The 18,898-nt window shown below is 44.6% G+C and overlaps 1 pseudogene; it reads left to right on the forward strand.

Annotated features, from left to right (window-relative positions):
• The first annotated feature begins 806 nt into the window (after positions 1-806).
• Positions 807-6,146, forward strand: LOC116836518 (palmitoleoyl-protein carboxylesterase notum2-like; annotated as a pseudogene).
• Positions 6,147-18,898: the final 12,752 nt, after the last annotated feature.

Below are 18,898 nucleotides of genomic sequence, written 5' to 3' on the forward strand. Positions count from 1 at the left end.
TGCTTCATGGAGGATAAGTTTTTCCATCTCAGCTAAGGGTAAGAGCACAGAGTTTTTCTTTCTTTTTCCAATTCACTAAATGGAAGGGAGGAAGAAATATTTATACTGGACTAGAAGTTTAGCTTATGATGTAGATTTTTATAAACAGTTGGGTCTGTGACACTGAACACTCTTTTCTGTCTTGATGACCTTCCACCTGATCAGGGAACACAGACTGTATTTTACAAAATGAAATGAAACAGAGGTTAGGGTATGTTCTGATGTCCTTTTTTTCTCTGAGTTCTGTGACCAAATGGCTTGATTCTGATCTCACTCCAGTTTTACACTGGTGTATCTCTACTGAATTCAATAGAATCTGTGTTAGCAAACCTTCATTCAAATTATGAGTGGTTGTTCGACCGTGTTCCTGTCCTTTATTATGAATTATTTGTTAATAGGTTTTTTCATACAATTTTTTGGCGGTTGGCTGTTCCTCATACAAATATCTTTATTTACATGCATACAAAATAATCCATCATTATTTGTTATTTATAATTCATTATTCTGTTTTAAAACTTTCAATCATCCAATCAGGGAGCTGAAGCAATACCATGTCACAGAGGTGACCAATCACACAGCCCAATTAACAAATGACTAGCAAATACTGAAGGTGATCAGTACTCAAGTAACCCATTGGTTCAAAGTTGTTCATCCAAAGTATTTGATGAATAGTTACAAATAACAAATACATTTGCAGAAATCTGAATTTGTTCATGACTGATTCATTTAAAAAAAGGGGAGTAACTTCATCAGATCATTTATTCATAATGAGTAATTCAGCTAGCTCTAGTATATTTAAGAACAATATTTTATGATTTCCACGCCAATACTCTATAAATCTGACAAAAACATGAACAAGGGGAAAGATACAGTATTTACTGAAAAATTTGAAAGGCTGATGCTGAGGTTGTTTGATGAGACAGCGAGTTGAAAGCTTTTACCAAGTTCAAATGTAGCCCCTGGCATTTCTTATGCATGAAACAACTAAAAATCATCCCACAGAGGAGAATTGCCAAAGCTTACATAATCAGATCATACCCTCCCCCACCCTCCAAAAAGCAGCAAGGAAAATGGGGATACAATTATAGAAATTTTAAGTATGTAACTTTCAAGATCAAAGTGCTTGCAAGGAAATCTTGAAACTTATTCAGCATGGGGTGTGATTTGTTTCTTCAGCCCCTGTTATCTGCCCAACCTGGGCGTTAGAAATATTTTCCATATGAGGACAATATAAAGTTCACTGGGGAGCTGTGATCTGAGCACAAGTATTATTTCTGGCTTGGTAACAACTCCTCTTGGGCTTCCAACCCACGCTCTTGCTTCTTTGGCCATCAGAGACTTACCTTCCCTATGATATTGCACTTGTTATAATCCTTCAGTTGAAGATCAGCAACTGACCAGCATTCTTTAAGGTATATGATGCTATTTCAGCTTTGCGGTGTCATCTCTATAGTATAGAAACATGCCTGTGTCTATGCCTGTGAACATGGCTAGGTCCATTCCTTGCTAGTTTAATTCTTCTCAACTTAGTCTTTCTTAAATCTCGCTTTCTTCAGATTTTCGTGTTGCTCTTTTATTATACCATGGGTTTATTCTTTGTCTGTTCAGTCAGGAGGAGGCAGTCACTATGAAGATCCCAGGGGCGTTGGTGGCTATTTTGCTTCTGGGGGAAGTGGTGTCTCAAAGCAAATGTAATTCCAAAGCTCACGTGAAGACTCCTGCTCAGAATCGAAAGGGTCGTAACCCAAGTGGGGAACTGGAGCACACTGCTGCTGAGGATGATGTCTTTGTGGGATTTCTTCCTCGTATGGAAGATGCCTTGGCATCACAGTTCAGAAGTGCCTCTCTCACTCCTTGGCATGCTCAGAAGGCACCTGAGGACATGACAAGAAACTTTTCTTTCTGAAGAACCCCCTGATCACCTGCAATGATGGGACAACAGCTGGGTAATGATCATGCCAGAACTTGCCTGCTTTTCACAAGCAGTATAATGGGAAAAAATAGTCTGATTTGTGTTTACTCTCCTTCTCCACCATTTGCAGGTATTACTTAAGGGAGCACAAAGGGAGCAAGAGGTGGATCATATTCTTAGAAGGTACAGTAAGAAATGACAATGCAGTAATGAAGCAAGGTATTGTGAAGACAAGTTGGGCTTGATTCTGCACGCACATTCATCAATCAGTGTAACTCTAGTGATTTCAGTGCAGTTACTTCTGATTTGCACCAGTGTGAGATGAGAATAAAGAGTGTCAAGAATCAAAGATGACATTGACTGAATGATACAGTCAAAAATAAATTTTAATTCAATCAGATGTGATATGAAGGTTTTAAGACAATCTTCTTGCTCCCATTCAGGTGGCTGGTGCTGTTATAATAAAGAAACATGTGATACCTGATATAAAAATATCCGTCGCTTAATGAGCTCATCTGAGTGGCCTCAAACAAAGAAAGGTACTTGCCGCAATTTTTGTATTATTCCTTTCTTTCATATGGTTCTGTGAAAAGACAAGGGGATGGATTCTGCTCTCAGCTAAACAGGTGCAAGTCTGGAATGACTCTGTTGAAGTGAGTGGAGTTACTCTGGGTTTATGCTGATTCTGAGCAGAAAGGAAAATCAGGCTTTATGTTCCTGGCCGTGATTTCAGAATATAACTCCTATAATTGTGATACATCAGGACTAGATTTCCATTGGAAGCAGGTAAAGAATCCTCCTTGTGGGGAGGCCTCTGAAGAAGCCTGCATGAAAGAAGTTAGCTTTTAAGTAGGATTTGAACGAGGAAAAGGAGTGTGTTTTCAGCAGGTCAGGCATGGGCATGTCCCAAGCACAAGGAAGGTGGCATAAAAGAAGGCCGAAAACTGCGTGGAAGAGAGAGACAAAGGATTTGATCCTGCCAGCTGCTGGGCACTATGGCAAAACACTTCAACAGGGGCTTCACTTTAGGCTTGTGAGTGGATCTGTTGAGGTACAGTGATGGTATTACACACATGCTTACGTGCTTTCCTGGCTCGGGTCAGTGCGCAGCCAAAGGGAGCAGATAGGAGAAATGCTGGAGAGAAGCATAAGGAATAGGCAGAAGTTTTGAGAAGAGTGATGGAGCCTGAACTTAATGTGAAATGAGAGGGATGGCCTAGGAATACTTGGTCCTGCCTCAGCACAGGGGGATGACTAGATGGCCTGTTGAGGTCCCTTCCAGCCCTACGCTTCTGTGATTCTAGAGGGAGAGGGTGACATGAGTGAGTCACAGCCTGCGAAGAAGGTGAGACAGGAGGGGAAGCGGTGAGATCCTTACAGGGATTATGCCTGCTTCTCGAATCTGGAAAAGCTGCTGGTCTTGGTCTGGTTTTCTGAAACTGTGTCCAGTACAACATGTCTCTTTTGTGTTGTGAGTCTGTGACTCTAGGGACAGGCATTTTGTCTGCCCAGATGGAGGAGGGCCCTCACTGGTGGAATGCCAATGCAGTGTAAGGACCTTCCCAGATGCTGTACTACCACTTACATTTCACAGCAGCTTCTGGCCAGTTACTCCTCTGACTGTTAATTACAAATGACACCGAGTGACACCTCCTGTACTCTCCGGGTAACCGTGTGGCTCTCCTTGAAAGGACTGTGAGGTGCTAAAGTAAAGAGGGTTGGAACTCAGCTGCCACAGATGGAGGGTGGGGATATGTAGTGACTCACTTTCATGTAACCTAATCTCACATCACTCATGGGGCAAAGCCATGGATCAGTGGTTCTCAGCCTTTTCTGTACAGGGACCCTCCTGCCATCTAGCTCAGATCTAGCCAAGACCCTCTTCTCAATTAACAGCATGGGAAAGGAAAGGTGGTAGCGACTCCCTCACAGTTGTTTGTAACTGCATGCTGGGAACCTCTGTCCAAGACAATCCCAATGCTGAGGAGGTGATGTGGTGGGAAAGGAGTAGGAGTTTTTCCGGTCTATTCAGGGACTTTCTGATGACCATAACTATGTGCCTTTCCTTTTCTACCTCTGTCTAGGTTTGTGCCTTACTGCTCGAGTGATATCTGGAGTGGAACTTTGCCCAAGTCACAGCAAGGTAGGCAGCCATCAATGGCTATTAGCCAGGATGGGCAGGGATGGTGTCCCTAGCCTGTTTGCCAGAAGCTAGGAATGAGCAACAGGGGATGGTGCACTTGATGATTACTTGTTCTGTTCATTCCCTCTGAAGCACCTGGCATTGGCCACTGTCAGAAGACAGGATTCTGGACCAGATGGACTTTTGGTCTGACCCAGTATGGCCGTTCTTATGTTCTTATGTAGTCTGAGTTTCACAGAACTCTGACCGTGTACACTAGATGAGAACCTGGCCCTCTGTGAGCAAGGGTGTCACAATCCTGTTCACAGAAGTCAGTTGCACTGGGTTGGTCCCTTTAAAGTCCTATATAAATATACAAAGGATGTTTTCATTAGGACCTGCAGAGGGTATGTTGTGTCACTTGTCTGTGTTTCCCTTTTTCATAGAGCTGTGTTTGCCCCTGCATGTCTGTCTCACATGCTGATTACAGAAAGGTGAGCAAAGATGCTTTCTTCATTTCCTTACCCTACTAGATGTCACCAAAGGGGATTAAAGGTCAGTTCATCTTTCGAGTATTAGGTCATGTTGTTAGTTCTCAGCGTGACTCTGTCTAACAAATATTGTCTGGCTACACACCTCGTCAGCGCTCCCCTCAGCCTGCTGCCCCTTTGTGGGTTGTCTGCAGGAATCTCATTGCTTAGGTGGATTTCTGCTGCTGTTGAACGAAATGAAACAAATCAGTGCTGATGCATTACAATCCTGCAAATTCTTATAGCTCGGTTAGTGCTTATGGTCATGAAGGTTCAACTACTCCAAATGGGACTCTCAGGTATTAAGTGCTGTGCCCAGTTGTGGTTGCAGGATCAGGCCCCAAGTTAATATTCCTACTAATATGAATTATATAATGATAATCAGTGAAGGAAAATCAGAATAAGACGTCTCTCTCTTGAGCTAGCCCCATCTCTATGGGTTATTTGTCAATTTAATCACTTGTTGGTAATCATCTTCCTCCTCTTCTTATATTGTTGCTACTGGCTGGAATTTCAAGTGGAGGGCATTTCTTTGGCCAAAGCCTTGCAGTGCTGGGAGAAGAGCCTTCAAGACAGCAAAAAAGCCCCAAAGATCCCCATGAGAAGTTGTCCCTTCCATCTGATTGATAACTGTCTATGGCCCCATTGCTACCCCACCTGCTCAGTTCTGCATGACCATGGCACAGGCCAAGAAGTGAACTTCATGCAGACTTTATTCAGGATGCGGCTTGTTGTCCACAGGAAAGCTCAGGAGCTCAAATCAGGCCCCAGTCAACTGAGAATGCTCAGTAATGGTGGCTAATGCATAAGCTTGACATCCATGTGGGTTAATTGTAGCTTAGTGTCAAACAATGCTGATGTTGGCAAAAGTCAAGGGTTTCTGTAGTGTTTAGGCACATATTGGGATGTTATGGTTGTAAAGACTGATGTTTATGTCAATCTTACCTTCTATTGCTGCAGTTTCAATCAGGTGAACTCACAGCTTCACTTGTACTCCACTGCATTTTACATAAGTCGCAGTAGGGTTTGGAGGCTGCTACACACTTTAGGGATTTTTTGAGGGATGGGCCAAACAAGGATGATTGTTGAACAATCTTCATTCACTTCCCTTTACACTCTGACTGAATACCATCAGATTACTGGGGATTAGCTGAATGGAGTCTTCATTTTGTAGGATAATTTATGGAAGTCTGATTTCCTATTTTCATTTTAGCTCCATTTACTGCTGCTGAGACTATTAATAAAAATGAGGAGTGTGAACAAAATATTGACCAAGCTTTCAAGGGCTTTGACTCATTAGGATGAATTACTCTCAGTCAGATTGATTCCTCCTGTAGAAAAGCCCAGGAGAGCGGGCCGTTCAGACTGTGCAGAGTTGCTTCACTCAGTTCCCCCATGTTGCCCAGTCAAGGGAGGAGGTTTGCCTCCTTGTGGAATGAACACGAGACTCCTCCCACAGACCCAGAGAAAGCCAAGCAGAGTGGGGCTGATGCACACCAGGCCACCAGGGCTTTCCACATGGAAGCCTTGTATCTCTACCCTAGCTCTGTGTGGTTGGGTGGTCAGACATTCTATCCCTCTACCCCAGTTCCTGGACTGCACAGCTTTATTGGCACCATACTCCCAGGACTAGCCCCGGAAACTCTCCCTTACAATAAGCGTATGTGGGCTCATAACACAAAGGGGCTTTGTAACAAAATGAATGCAGCCACAGCAGGAGCACTGCCAGCTTTTTTGCTGCCCTAGGTGGCAGAAGGTCCCGTCCCTGAAATGCCGCCCCTGACAGAGGCGGCGGAAGGTCATGCCCCCGAAATGCCACCCCTGACAGAGGTGGCAGAAGATTCCACCGCCGAAATGACACCCCTGACAGAGAAGGCAGAAGTCCAGCCTTCGCAGTCACTGCCCACAAATGTTAGCTCTCTAGGCTACTGCCTACGTCGTCTAATGGGTTGTGCCGGCCCTCAGCCACAGGCTACGATGATAAAGTCATGGCTTACTGAAGCTCCTTCCTCAGTAACTTTTGAATCCCTCCTAACTTTTCCCAGTGCAGGATTTCCCTCTAATAAGACCTTTCTACCTAGCACGCCTTTACATTTGTTCAAGCCAACCAACTGCAGCCCCACAGTGGTCATTTTGCAAATGGCTGTTGATTGCTGTAGCATCATCTCTTCTAGCTGGTCAGTGCTCTGGGTTCCTGTTGTTTTGTTCCTCCAGTTCTTTCTTGTTCCTGAGAAGAATGGCACTTCTTTACAGATACATCAGATCGCTCACAGATTCCCTGTGGGGCTTTGATGATGGGGGAATAATGGCCTACCCCCATCCCTGCTGCTGGCCTTTCACCAGATCTGCCCCATCCCTTCTGAGCTGGGGAAGCTGTTGTATTTTGGTACTCAAACCTCCCAGCTACTTTTAATTGTTTAGTGTTGTACGTGCCAGGGTCACATTAATGCCTTTGACTTTCTAGGCCCATTTATTCCACCTAAATTAATGCACCAAATCCTGGGAGTGGGCTAACCCATGTGTAGCTCTTGGGGTGAGGTCTGGCTCTCTGCATGTTTTGCCCAGTGCTTAATTTGTGCCAGGGCTTGACAGGGCTGAGCTCTGGCACCTCTAGGCTTAGCACCTCTGGACTTGCTGCATCAGTTATGAAAGTAAAAAAACCTACCTGAGCCCCAGCACCTCTTGCATAACAAATTAAGCTCTGGTTTCACCCCAGTGTTTGTTTAAAGTTGGATGCTTTGTATCTGTGGGATCATGGTTAAAACCTTTGTGGAAGACTCTTATAATCGTTCAGTTTTGTTCTTAACATTGAATGACTTATTTGGTGAGGCATTGCTCCCTAGCTGTTAACTCACCGGTTATATATTGTAAGTGCTCAGTCACATTCCAGTAGACTGTTCACACTTTTGACTTACATTATTTCACATTTTTTTCCTATGGCCTGATCCTGCTGAACGCCCTTTACAGAGAGTGCAGTGACTTCAACTCCTGTTGACTCCAGTTAGGAGCTGAGGATGTGCAGTATCTTGCAGGATCGGGCCCTCACTTATACAGTCAGATTTCATGAGCCATTACTGTGATGTGAAGTTTCACAGATGGGAGAAAGTTTCTTATGTAAACTAAATGCTATCTACCCCACTGGAATGAGTGTTCATATGGCTCTTTAGAGCTCCTTTATTTATGTCTATATAAGATGTTATAAGTTTGATACTGAAGCCGATATTAATGGTGTGTACTCTAGTGTGGTATGTTTGGTGTTATGAGAAACCATCAAAGGGTTGATTTGTACCCAGATTATCAGTAAAGATTCATTTAGATGGAAGGCTTTGCCGAAGGCTGTGTGATCCTGCAGGTTATTATATAGTTAAGAACCACAGTTTCTAAGAGCGGTGGAAGTTCCCACTGGGGAACAAAAATGGGCATAAAGCATAGGCTGGGCACTCAAGGGATTTCCAAAGGGGTATGTTAAAAGCACCGCAGACCGCCTGCACTGGGGTACAGCTGGGCTGTAGTGATGGAGCTGATTTCTCCCCAGGGATTTTCATGAGTGCAGGCTGCCTCTGAGACAGTTGAGCATAACTCAGACCTTGCCCCCTTGGCCCCGCAAGCAGCCACACTAGACCAAGGGGCAATAGAAAGTCATAACTTTACATTGTTTTTTAAAACATATATGGGAAAAGTTGGGTCTCCATCTGCATGGCAAGGTAAAGGGAACACCACTCCCCCTGGTGGGTCAGTGACAGCAGGAATCAGATCTAGGGCTTTTGGATGTGAAAAACATGAGCGGCTACTGCTTGAGCATAAACCGCCAGCTGTGGTCACCGTCATAGGCTGCAGAGGCTCATCAACCTGTGTATGTGACCCAGCTACCGCTAGAGGGGGACAGAGCACTGCACTAGGTGGGTGGGGGTTACATAAAAGTCCAAATTACATGCTGTCCAAAGCACCAGACACACACAGACACAGATGAGGGCTCACTGGAGAACACTTTCGCCACTGGGGGCTGTCCAGATGCTTTAGACCTGGCTGAACGAGTGTTTCCAACTGTCCTGTTCCATCTTTTGTCTTTTCCTGGCTTTCCCAGTCCCACTGCTATGTTCAGAATCATCCCCATGCCTCTGCTCCTGTCTAGCACCTTCTGAACTTGATATATGAGCCATGCCGAGGGCTGGGGTTTTACATGGATTTGTCAGCATCTGAGGCTGGTTCCCTATTATGTAATAACCAAAGTTGCTATCCCCTCAATGCTCCTGTGAGTCCGCTATGCAAGTATTAACGTGAGTTTATTTGTAATTGAATAACGTATGAAGCCATTTCTAGCCCGTAGGAGCAAGGAGGGCTTGTCATAAACAGATAGCTAAGGGTTAATGTCTCTTTCACCTGGAAAGGGTTAACAAACAACACCTGACCAGAGGACCAATCAGGAAACAAGATACTTTCAAATCTCGGTGGAGGGAAGCCTTTGTTTGTGTTTTTTGGGTTTTGCTTTGTTCTCTCTAAATCCTGAAAGGGACTAGACGTGCAAACAGGTTTCTTGCCAATTTTCCTGTTACAGTCTCTTATATATTCAGAATAGTGAGTATTGAGTAGAAAGGCAGTTAGAGTCTTTTAATTGTTTTCTGTATTTGCAACTGTGTATCTGGCTGGTAGAGAGTTAAATGTGTATTTGGCTGAAAGTATTTTTAAAATTGTATTTCTGCTGGAGGAGGCTTTTTCTCCATTGTCTATAAGCTGAAAGACCCTGTAATATTTACCATTTAGATTACAGAGACAGCTTTTACTTTTTTTTTCTTTCTTTTTATTAAAAGTTTTGCCCAGGTTGTCTCCTAGGTCAGGGTGCGCCACGGCAGCCGGCAGCCCAGGAGCCCCCTGGGTCAGGGTGCTGCTGGAGGGGGTGGCAGGCAGCTCCCATGGAGCTGCCGCAGTGGTGCCTGTGGGCAGTCCGCTGGTCAGCAGGCTCGGATGGAGCTGCCACAGTCATGCCTGCGGAAGGTCGGCTGCTCGCGCGGCTCTGGTGGACCGCCCGCAGGCACACCAGACCCTCCGCAGGCACCACTGCGGCAGCTCCACTGGAGCCGTGGGACCAGCATGCGGGGCGGCGAAATTGCCATCCGCCTAGGGCGCTCAAAACCCTAGTGCCAGTCCTGCTTGTGTGTCATTAGACATGGAGACATAGGTAGCCAGGAGTCAGTGTGGAAGCACAGGGCCTTCATGCAGGCCCTATGGGGTATATAGATTTCATGGCATCCTTGAGATCTGAGGGCATAATGAAAGAATTTGAAGAACACCCGAGGAGCATGATTTCCTGACATTTCTCCCTCTCCCCTCCCCCAGGCTCCCTCCCTGGTATTTTCCCATGGGGTGGGAGTGATCTGGCCCAGAATTATGATGATAATTTTTAGTAATGATAGCAGAACTGGGGTCATCTTATGATGCATTACAAACTAACAGCTTGTTTCCCGCAGTGTGTGTTCTGTCTGACTTTGTGTGCTTTATTTTGATGAAGTCTCATCCTTTCAGTCTGCTGCTGCAGCCTATTACAAAGCTCCAGCTCAAATCTAATGGCCAGTCTAATGATATAAAGCAAAGTTAAAAGAGACGGTTATTCTAATGAGCAACACTCTCCTAGTTGCTTCTAATTCTGTACCAGAGTGTCCTCCAAGGCAGATGAGAGGCAGTTATCGCTGTTACCCACTGCTGCTCTGCCATCGCTGCTACAGCCAAGATGACAAGTATCAGAGGCGTAGCCATGTTAGTCTGGATCTGTAAAAGCAGCAAAGAATTCTGTGGCACCTTATACACTAACAGACATTTTAGAGCATGAGCTTTCATGGGTGAATATCCACTTCGTCAGATGCATGTCTACAGCTAAGACAGACGTTAACAGAAGGTTGTAGTCTTGGTGAAACCAGTGAAAACTCACATCTCAAAGTTTGTGTGGTATGAGTCAGGGCTTTTGTCTAGTCGCCTTGAATTTGTTTTTCAAAGTGGAAGACAGTTTTTGTCGTGGTTAAGGTGACAATGATCCTTGAAGAGCTGTTTGACTTGCAAAAAGAGTGAGATAAATTCACAAATATGCCCCTGCATTGAATTTTTACATGTGCTGGTGACAATGATGACCCTCTGCCCTAGAGTAAATATTGTACTTGTGGATACTTGGGAAGAAGAAGAAGAAGAGGTGTGGGTGTGGGTGTGTGCAGCCAGTCCCTGATGACTGGGACTCTCCTGAGACCAATCCTCCCTGAAGACTAGCCTGGGATCAGTTCAGGCAGGGGAAGGAGTATATCTGGTGGTTAGAGCAGAGGGATTGGGAAGTAGGAATCTTGGCTTTTACTCCAAACTCTGCCATTGATTCATTTTCTAATCTGTGTGAAATCACAAATTCTTGACCACTTGCAATATCAAATAATAGCACTGTCATCAGAACCCTGCCCCCAGATTCAAACCTCTCTTTTCCATTCTGGCAGGCCACTAATCCCGCCTGACAATGAGAGAGCTGTGACATCAGAGGGGCCAATCCTGTGAGGGACCACATGCCCTCCATTCCCACTGATTTCATGACTGTGACACATTGATGAATGTCTTTGACATGTGATTGTAATGCCTCAGACTCCAGACTCCACAGGGACTGAGTGAAGGTCACACAGTACCTCATAGGATTGGGCCCTGATACCACATCAATGAGAGAAAAATATATCTGTCATTAGCAGCATTGTTACTGAAAGGAAGTTGGTGTTGCCAGAAATAGCTGTGATGAAAAATAAATGCATCCTAGACGCACAGGCTTGGAGTGGGTATGGGTGTTCTGTGGATTCATGCTGCCCGAGGCAACAGTTTCCAGTAAAACCTCCCAGCCATTTCAGGGCTGCTTTTCACTCTTGTTCCCCCGTTTCTCAGAAGGGAGGCTAATGCACAGCTGCATGGTCCTGTGAGCACAAACTAGCCCAAAGGATATGAGTGTTTGTCATCCCTGGGTCCTCTTGCACAAGAATAACTTGTGATTTCGGCACAGAAGTAGAGTAGTGGTTTCTATGCATATAGGAGCAATGCGGGATTACTCAGCTGAGAATCATATTCCTGTGTGGATGGGAGTAACCTTGAATTTCAACTCACAGGCCTGAACTAGACTCTTTAATTCATCAGCTGTAGCATCTTTCAGTATCTTGCTTTTTTCCTTCTTCTTCCTTTCCCTCACCTACATTAAACTTCCGCTGGTGCTCTCAGCTACACATGGCATTCAAAGACACCGGCTCTCATCCTTTAACCAGCGCTTCACTTAAAACTGTTCCTGGCACAGTAATGTCCATTGGCGTGTGATTTGTTTGACATTTCCATATCAGCAAAAGCCCTGGTACATATGCAGTTATACTGGTAAAAGCACTGTTTTGTTAGTATAGATTATTTTGTCCAGGGAGTCAGTTTAAGCATCTACACTAGAAGATTTTGCCAATATAACTATACTGGTATAACTATCCCGGCAAACCCTTTCTATCAAGGGCAGGGCCAGCTTTAGGCCTATTCAACCAATTCCCACGAATCGGACCCTGCACCTAAGAAGGCACTGTGCCCAGTGAGAATCCCTTCCCTAGCTAGAGGCGCCTTTTTAATTTTTACTCACCTGGTGGTGCTTTGGGTCTTCAGTGGCACTTCAGCGGCGGGTCCTTCACTCTCTCTGGGTCTTCGATGGCACTTCAGTGGCAGGTCCTTCACTTACTCTGGGTCTTCAGCAACACTTTGGCAGCGGGTCCTTCAATGCTGCTGAAGACTTGGAGCAAGTGAAGCACCCACCGCCGAAGTGCCACCAAAGACTTAGAGCACCACCAGGTGAATACAAGCCCCACGTGTTTTTTTACGTGTTTTTTTTTTTAAGTCATCCTTGCCAGGGCCCCACTGAAACTGAATTGGACCCCACACTTCCTAAAGCTGGCCCTGATCAAAGGTGTGTGCAGGAATTTAAATTTGACCACTTTTGCACACTCCTTGCCCTGCCGATTATTGGGGGGCCCTTGCCCCTGCTTGTGCATGTCCCTGCTTTCTAGCATAGACTAGGCCTTAGATATACTTGAATTACTTCAAGACAGGTGAAGAGAATCATTTGCATATCTGTATAGGAGGAATGTGTGTTGCTATCAAGAGAGTTGGGGATATGTCAGTCAGTACACAAGGGTCACTGGTGAATGTATGTGTTCAGCCAAAGAGCATCACTTCCCCGCAAAAGACTGGGCAACCTTTGAGACTGTTACTTGTACCCATGAAAATCAGGTGCAGCTCCCTTGAGGCCAGTGGAGTTGATGTAAGGCCAATGTGAGAGGAGACTCGGATTCTATTTGTCTGACAGATCAGCTTGGGAATGGTGTCGGTAGCCTCTGTTTGTCAGACGGTGGAGATAGATGGCAGGAGAGAGATCACTTGATCATTACCTATTAGGTTCACTCACTGTCAGTAGACCAGGCTGAATGGACCTTTGGTCTGACCCAGTATGGCCATTCTTATATTCTTATGCTTTTCATAGATTTCCTATTTTTTTTTAAATGTTCTAGTAATGCTGAAGTTGGGCAACAAGCCAGGAAAAGCAGGAAGTTGAGACTAAACTCAGTCTAGTTAAACAATGCAAACTCCTAAAGTAGATGCATTTAAACTGGTTTAACCTTCATTTAAATTGCTTCAATTTTCATCAGCAAATTGCTGGACTAAGATCAATTGGTTTAAGCAATGGTTAAACTGGTTTAACTGCATCTACATTTGTATTGAACTAGATTAATTTTAAATTGATCTAGTTAAACCAGTTTACCTGTTCTAGTTTAGACAAGGTTTTAGTTTTAACTTTAAATTTCCTATTTTTCCTTTGACTTGTCGAAATGTTACATATTATGTCTTTATTTCCTATTACAGATGGTCAACCAATCTTCAGTTAGACACAAGTGTCTGTGCCTGCAAATTGAGTATTAGTAATAACCATGATCTGAATCAACTATTGCATTTCCATATTTCTCATAAAAAGTTTCCATGATCCCTGAAGTAAATACCTCCATTTGCAATTACTGTTAATCGCCTTTCTCTGTGACAGCTGTGTATTTGCTCCCCAGGGCTTTTTTCCTTCTCCTGCTGCAGCATTTAACTTTGTTCCAGATATCAGCATCTAAAGCTTTAAAAGGGCCACACTTATCGTATTTCACAGAGCCCAGGGTTTTGAAGATGGTTTCCAATTTTTATTAATGTAGATATTGTCTGTTTCTGTTTCCTTTATACAGTTCATTGCTTAGGACAGCTGGAAACAGGTGGGCAGGGCTTCCTGCACAACAATAGGTAACTATTTAATATCCCACATTCAGCTCTGTAGGAGGAGGAGTTTCCAGGTAAAGTTTCCTAGAAGGTTTATTTAAAGTGAAACAGTAAGTGCTGGCTTTGAGGTGAGCCAGCTGTTGTTTGCACTGTTCATCTGTGCATGGTGTTGGAGTTTGTAAGAATACTTTTGAACAAGGGATCAGAGTATGAATTGCTCATCAAGCCTGTGCTTTTAAACCAAGGAAATACTGGAGTGGGTTACTCATGATTTATAGAATAAATCCACGTCCAGTTATGGGCAAGCATGAGTCTTTGCGAATAAGCATTATAAGGCCAGTGAAATCTGGAGCATCACAGAGATAGCTAGGGAACAAACAGACTATGGCGGGTGGTAAGAAATACCCAGAGGTGAAAGTAAGCCGATCCGGTCCGGTCTGGCGTATTGGCAAGAGCCAGTATGTTGTGCTGGACCGCATTGGCTTCTGTGGTGGGGATTTAAAGGGCTTGGGCCGTGGTGGCCGGGCTGGGCAGCGGGAAACTTAGAGGAGCGCTTTAAATCCTGGCCCCGGCCCCGGCCTGCAGCTCCTGCGGTCGGGCTGGGGCCAGGATTTAAAGGGCTCCTCCTCACTTCTCACTCCTGCAGGAAGCCTGGAGGAACTCTTTAAATCCCGCCCATCAAGCTGCGGGTGGGCTGGGGCCAGCATTTAAAGGGCCCAGAGCACCACGGTGGCTGGAGCCTTGGGCCCTTTAGTTCACTCCAGGGGCTACCAGCCACCTCTGCAGCTGGGAGCTCCCCAGGACTCCAGCCATACTGCTAAGTCCTGTGAGTTACTTTCATCCCAGACTATACCCTTTATTAAACAGGAGAATGGGTTAAAAGAAAAATGGAAGTAACTTCTCTACTCCCAAACCCCTGTAAGTGATACTGTCCAGTCAACACACTGACCTTCTTCAACCCTGGCCACAGAGTGCTGTGTGGAGATGGTCTCCTGCAAACCTGCTGTTCTTGTAAACCAAGTCTTCTTATCTGATGCAGTGATGGAGATGGATTGAGCTAGTAAAACAGAAAGGCTTCAAATCTGAACCAATAGCAGGCTCTGTTTGTTCACATTGTCGTGAATAGTGTTTGTGTTGTGTGAGTATGTCTCAGTAGAATCTCACAGGCTATGGAGGGACTAGGTCCAAGGAGCTGCAGGTAATGCCAGTGTCACCACTAGAGACAGAATACCTCACTGAGTGGGTGCGGGTTACATCACTGTAATTGTGTTTTAGAACAGTATATGTAAAACAGACCCCAACGTGAGTTTGAGTACTGAAAGTGAGGTGAAGGGATTATTTTCTTCTCCACTAGCATAGAACGTAAGTAGGATCCTTGGATAAATGGTAGTTCAGGTAATGTATGATATCATGCTGTATAAAGTAATGAATTAAAAACAAACCCCCAAGGCATAACTGCAGAATGACATCATGAAATGATGCCATTCAAATAGATAGGCAAAGTGGCAGTCTGAAATAAAAGGATGGAGATTTTTACTTAAAACACTATGGCCACTCTAATTTTGATACTATCTACCATCAGGCATTGTTAAGTTGCCTGCAGGAGCAGATGGAGTGGTCCTTAGATTACTCTGGTCCTGGGTGAGGTCACAGATGGTAGTGCTGAGCAGTGGCTCATTCTCCCAGAAGTCTCTTACTTATCTGGCATAGCCAGAGCTCTGTTTGGTCACTCGCACCAATTCAATGTGCACAAAATGCCACTAGAGGGAACTGTGAGATGTTTAGGGCTATAGTATGCTGATACATCAGAGCCCGATTCTACACCTCAGTTCCTTTCCAGCATCTAACTGTGATGGATCTGGGTGAGAATGAACAGGCTGCATGAGACAGACCAGGAGGTCCTTGGTAAAGGGAAGCATGTAGAGGAATGCACTGGGGCAGCGTCTATACCATCTCTTGAGGATGCATGAGTGTGTTTTGCCAAAATGGTCCATTGCTTTGGGGCCCTATTGGATTCATTGCTGTTCCTGGATTCTCTGCCATTGGGGGTGGTCCATAATTCCTTTTATTTATGGCTGGTTTGTAGGCAGCAGCCATTCCCCTCAATCTAGATCAGGAGTTGTCAACCTTTCAGAAGTGGTGTGCCAAGTCTTCATTTATTCACTCTAATTCAAGGCTTCGTGTGCCAGTAATACATTTTAACATTTTTAGAAGGTCTCTTTCTATAAGTCTATAGTATACAGGGGCAGCTCTAGGTATTTTGCCGCCCCAAACACGGCAGGCAGGTTGCCTTTGGCAGCTTGCCTGCGGGAGGTCCCTGGTCCCGCAGATTCGGTGGCAAGCCTGTGGGAGGTCCCCTGAAGCCACGGGACCAGTGGATCTTCCGCAGGCATGCCGCCAAAGGCAACCTGCCTGCCACCCTTGCAGGGACCGGCAGAGCGCCCCCTGTGGCTTGCTGCCCCAGGCACGCGCTTGGCGCGTTGGTGCCTGGAGCCGCCCCTGATAATATATAACTAAACTATTATTGTATGTATAGTAAATAAAGTTTTTAAAATGTTTAAGAAGCTTCATTTAAAATTAAATTAAAATGCAGAGCCCCCTGAACTGGTGGCCAGGACCCAGGCAGTGTGAGTGCCACTGAAAATCAGCTCACATGCCGCAGGTTGCCTACCCCTGATCTAGATACTGCAGTGACAACCAGGACCTTGTTCAGTTCTAGCCTGGGCTGCTGCAATTTTCTCCACTTTTGGGCTTTCAAAAAGTTCCCATTAGTGCAAAAGGTTTGTGGACCAGCCTCTCATGCAAAGTCAGCCCAGGCTGCTTTGAAACGCTGTTTGCAAACCTCTTGGTGAGCCTTTGCCCAGGTTTCAGGCCTCTAGCAAAACCTGAAGCCAGATGAAATGTGCTGCATGTGAGGGTGCAAGTTTTGTACAACTGTTTTATTACCTCTTGAAAGAGCAAAGGCTTCTGAAGTCTGGGCCTGTAGCTGGCCAGTTACTCAATAGCCTGGCAGTCAAGTGGGATCATCCAAAACAGCACCAAAAAGGCTCAGTCTCAGACAAGGGAACTATGCAAACAATGGTACATTTGTTTTCCTAGGGCTGTATTAGTTTTGCTATCTGTGGGGCATGGTGCAATGGGAGCGGTTTGAAGGGAGGGGGTCAAGGCAATAAGCAGCATGGATTATTATTACTATGTGTTTGTAAAGAGCTGTGTCAATTTACCATGCAATTAGTGTTAATAATTCATGAATGTTACAGTACTGTCCAAAATGTTATCTCCAGGGGAGGGAAGTCAGAGGCTGGAGGATGAAGAGGGAGAGTTTTGACAACTAAGATGTTATTGGACCACATGTCAAGATGTCATTGCAGGCTGCTAGGCCCTGGGTGTGTGCTGGTAAGAGGTGCTGACCAGGAAGGGTTTCCCAAAAAGCAGGGCCTTATCAGGCAAAAAACTTGGCACAGAGTCTCGAGTTAGGAGGCGTACATGTTTGTTTGCTCCTCTGCATGTTGCATTTTTATTCTTAAAGTGTCTCAGAGAAAGCAGAATTTGGTTTCATGCAGTATATTTGTAGGTAGCCTTTTGCCTTGTCATCTGGTCAGCTGCATGCATACAACTCTCACTGAGAAAGGAATATCATTATACAAATAATGGGATAAAAAAAAAGATCTGAAAGGTGCTGAGGTGGGTAGACTGCTTCACAAGTTTTCTGGACTTGTGTTTTATATTTTTGAGGGTGATCACAAGATTTAACATGTGAAACAGTGTGAAACAGGTTCTTATCAAACACTACACATGAATATCCCTCTGCTCTCCTAGATGTTTGTTTTGTATATGCTGCTTTGTAGAGAAATGTAGGAAAAGTGAAACAAGAAGGGGAAAAATCCCATAGATGCTTTTTCATTTCCAGTTTGGTTTCAAGACCTGCCAATAGTGGTAGAACTGCTCGTATTTTGACATCAGGACTGTGACATCAAAGGTACCGTAACTGCCAGGCCACATGCTCTTGACTATACTGCACTGTAACATTACTGGGATTTTTTTTGTTATAATACTATAAAAATTGTTTGTGGGTGTGTTCCTAGGCTTTAAAAAAAGCATAGTTTCAGGCTACAGTATCCCAGTCAGGAAACATAAGCCTCTCCTTGTGAAATATGATTTTTTCACTAAATAGAAGTACATTGGAGGTGTTCTTGATGTTTTTCTTTTCTTTGGTACTTGTGTGTTTTGAGTCCCTTCCCCACTGACTTCTTAACCTGAGACTTCCTGATTGTTTACTGAATTTTCAATGTCTGGTCACCTACATCTTTTAAACATCTACATCTTTCCTCTCTGCCGGTGCAGCCAAAGACCTCAGATCAACACTCAACTGCAGCTAAATCACAACAATACAATAAGAGTTTCGCCCTCTGGAATTAAACCACAAAGCAGAGCCATAAATAGAAGCTTTTTATACTTCAGCAAGCAGTCTGAACATTCAGTAAACAAACAGAAGGCAGCTTGGAATATGCCAGGGGACGATGTTCCTGGCTAAACTGATAGCTGTCAATGAGTTAGCACATTTCTAGCAAGAACCATATTTAAACGCTATCTGCTAAAATGATGCTAACAAGTTTTCAAATCCCTATATAGAAAGGGTCAAATGTCTAAACCCCCTTCCCCCCTCCCCAAAGTTAGAGAATATATAGTCCTATAGTCAGGAGAAACAGTCAGCAACAGAGAAACTACTCTGTGCACAAAAAAGCATTGTTGTTCTGCATAGTGAAAAATCCAGACCAACTCAGTTCCTGAGTTTATCAGTCAATATGTGACAGAGTTTTACTACGGTCTTGAAACTGCACCTTCTGATCTTCACAGACCTAAAACTTTAAGGGCTAGAGAAGTTCACTTGAATCCCCACTTCAAGCTGTCATAAACAGATAGCTAAGGGTTAATGTTTCTTTTACCTGTAAAGGGTTAACAAAGGGAACCAAACACCTGACCAGAGGACCAATCAGGAAACAAGATTTTTAA

The sequence above is a fragment of the Chelonoidis abingdonii genome, chromosome 9 (genome assembly GCF_003597395.2).
Source record: "Chelonoidis abingdonii isolate Lonesome George chromosome 9, CheloAbing_2.0, whole genome shotgun sequence".
In the NCBI taxonomy this organism is placed as follows: Eukaryota; Metazoa; Chordata; order Testudines; family Testudinidae; genus Chelonoidis; species Chelonoidis abingdonii.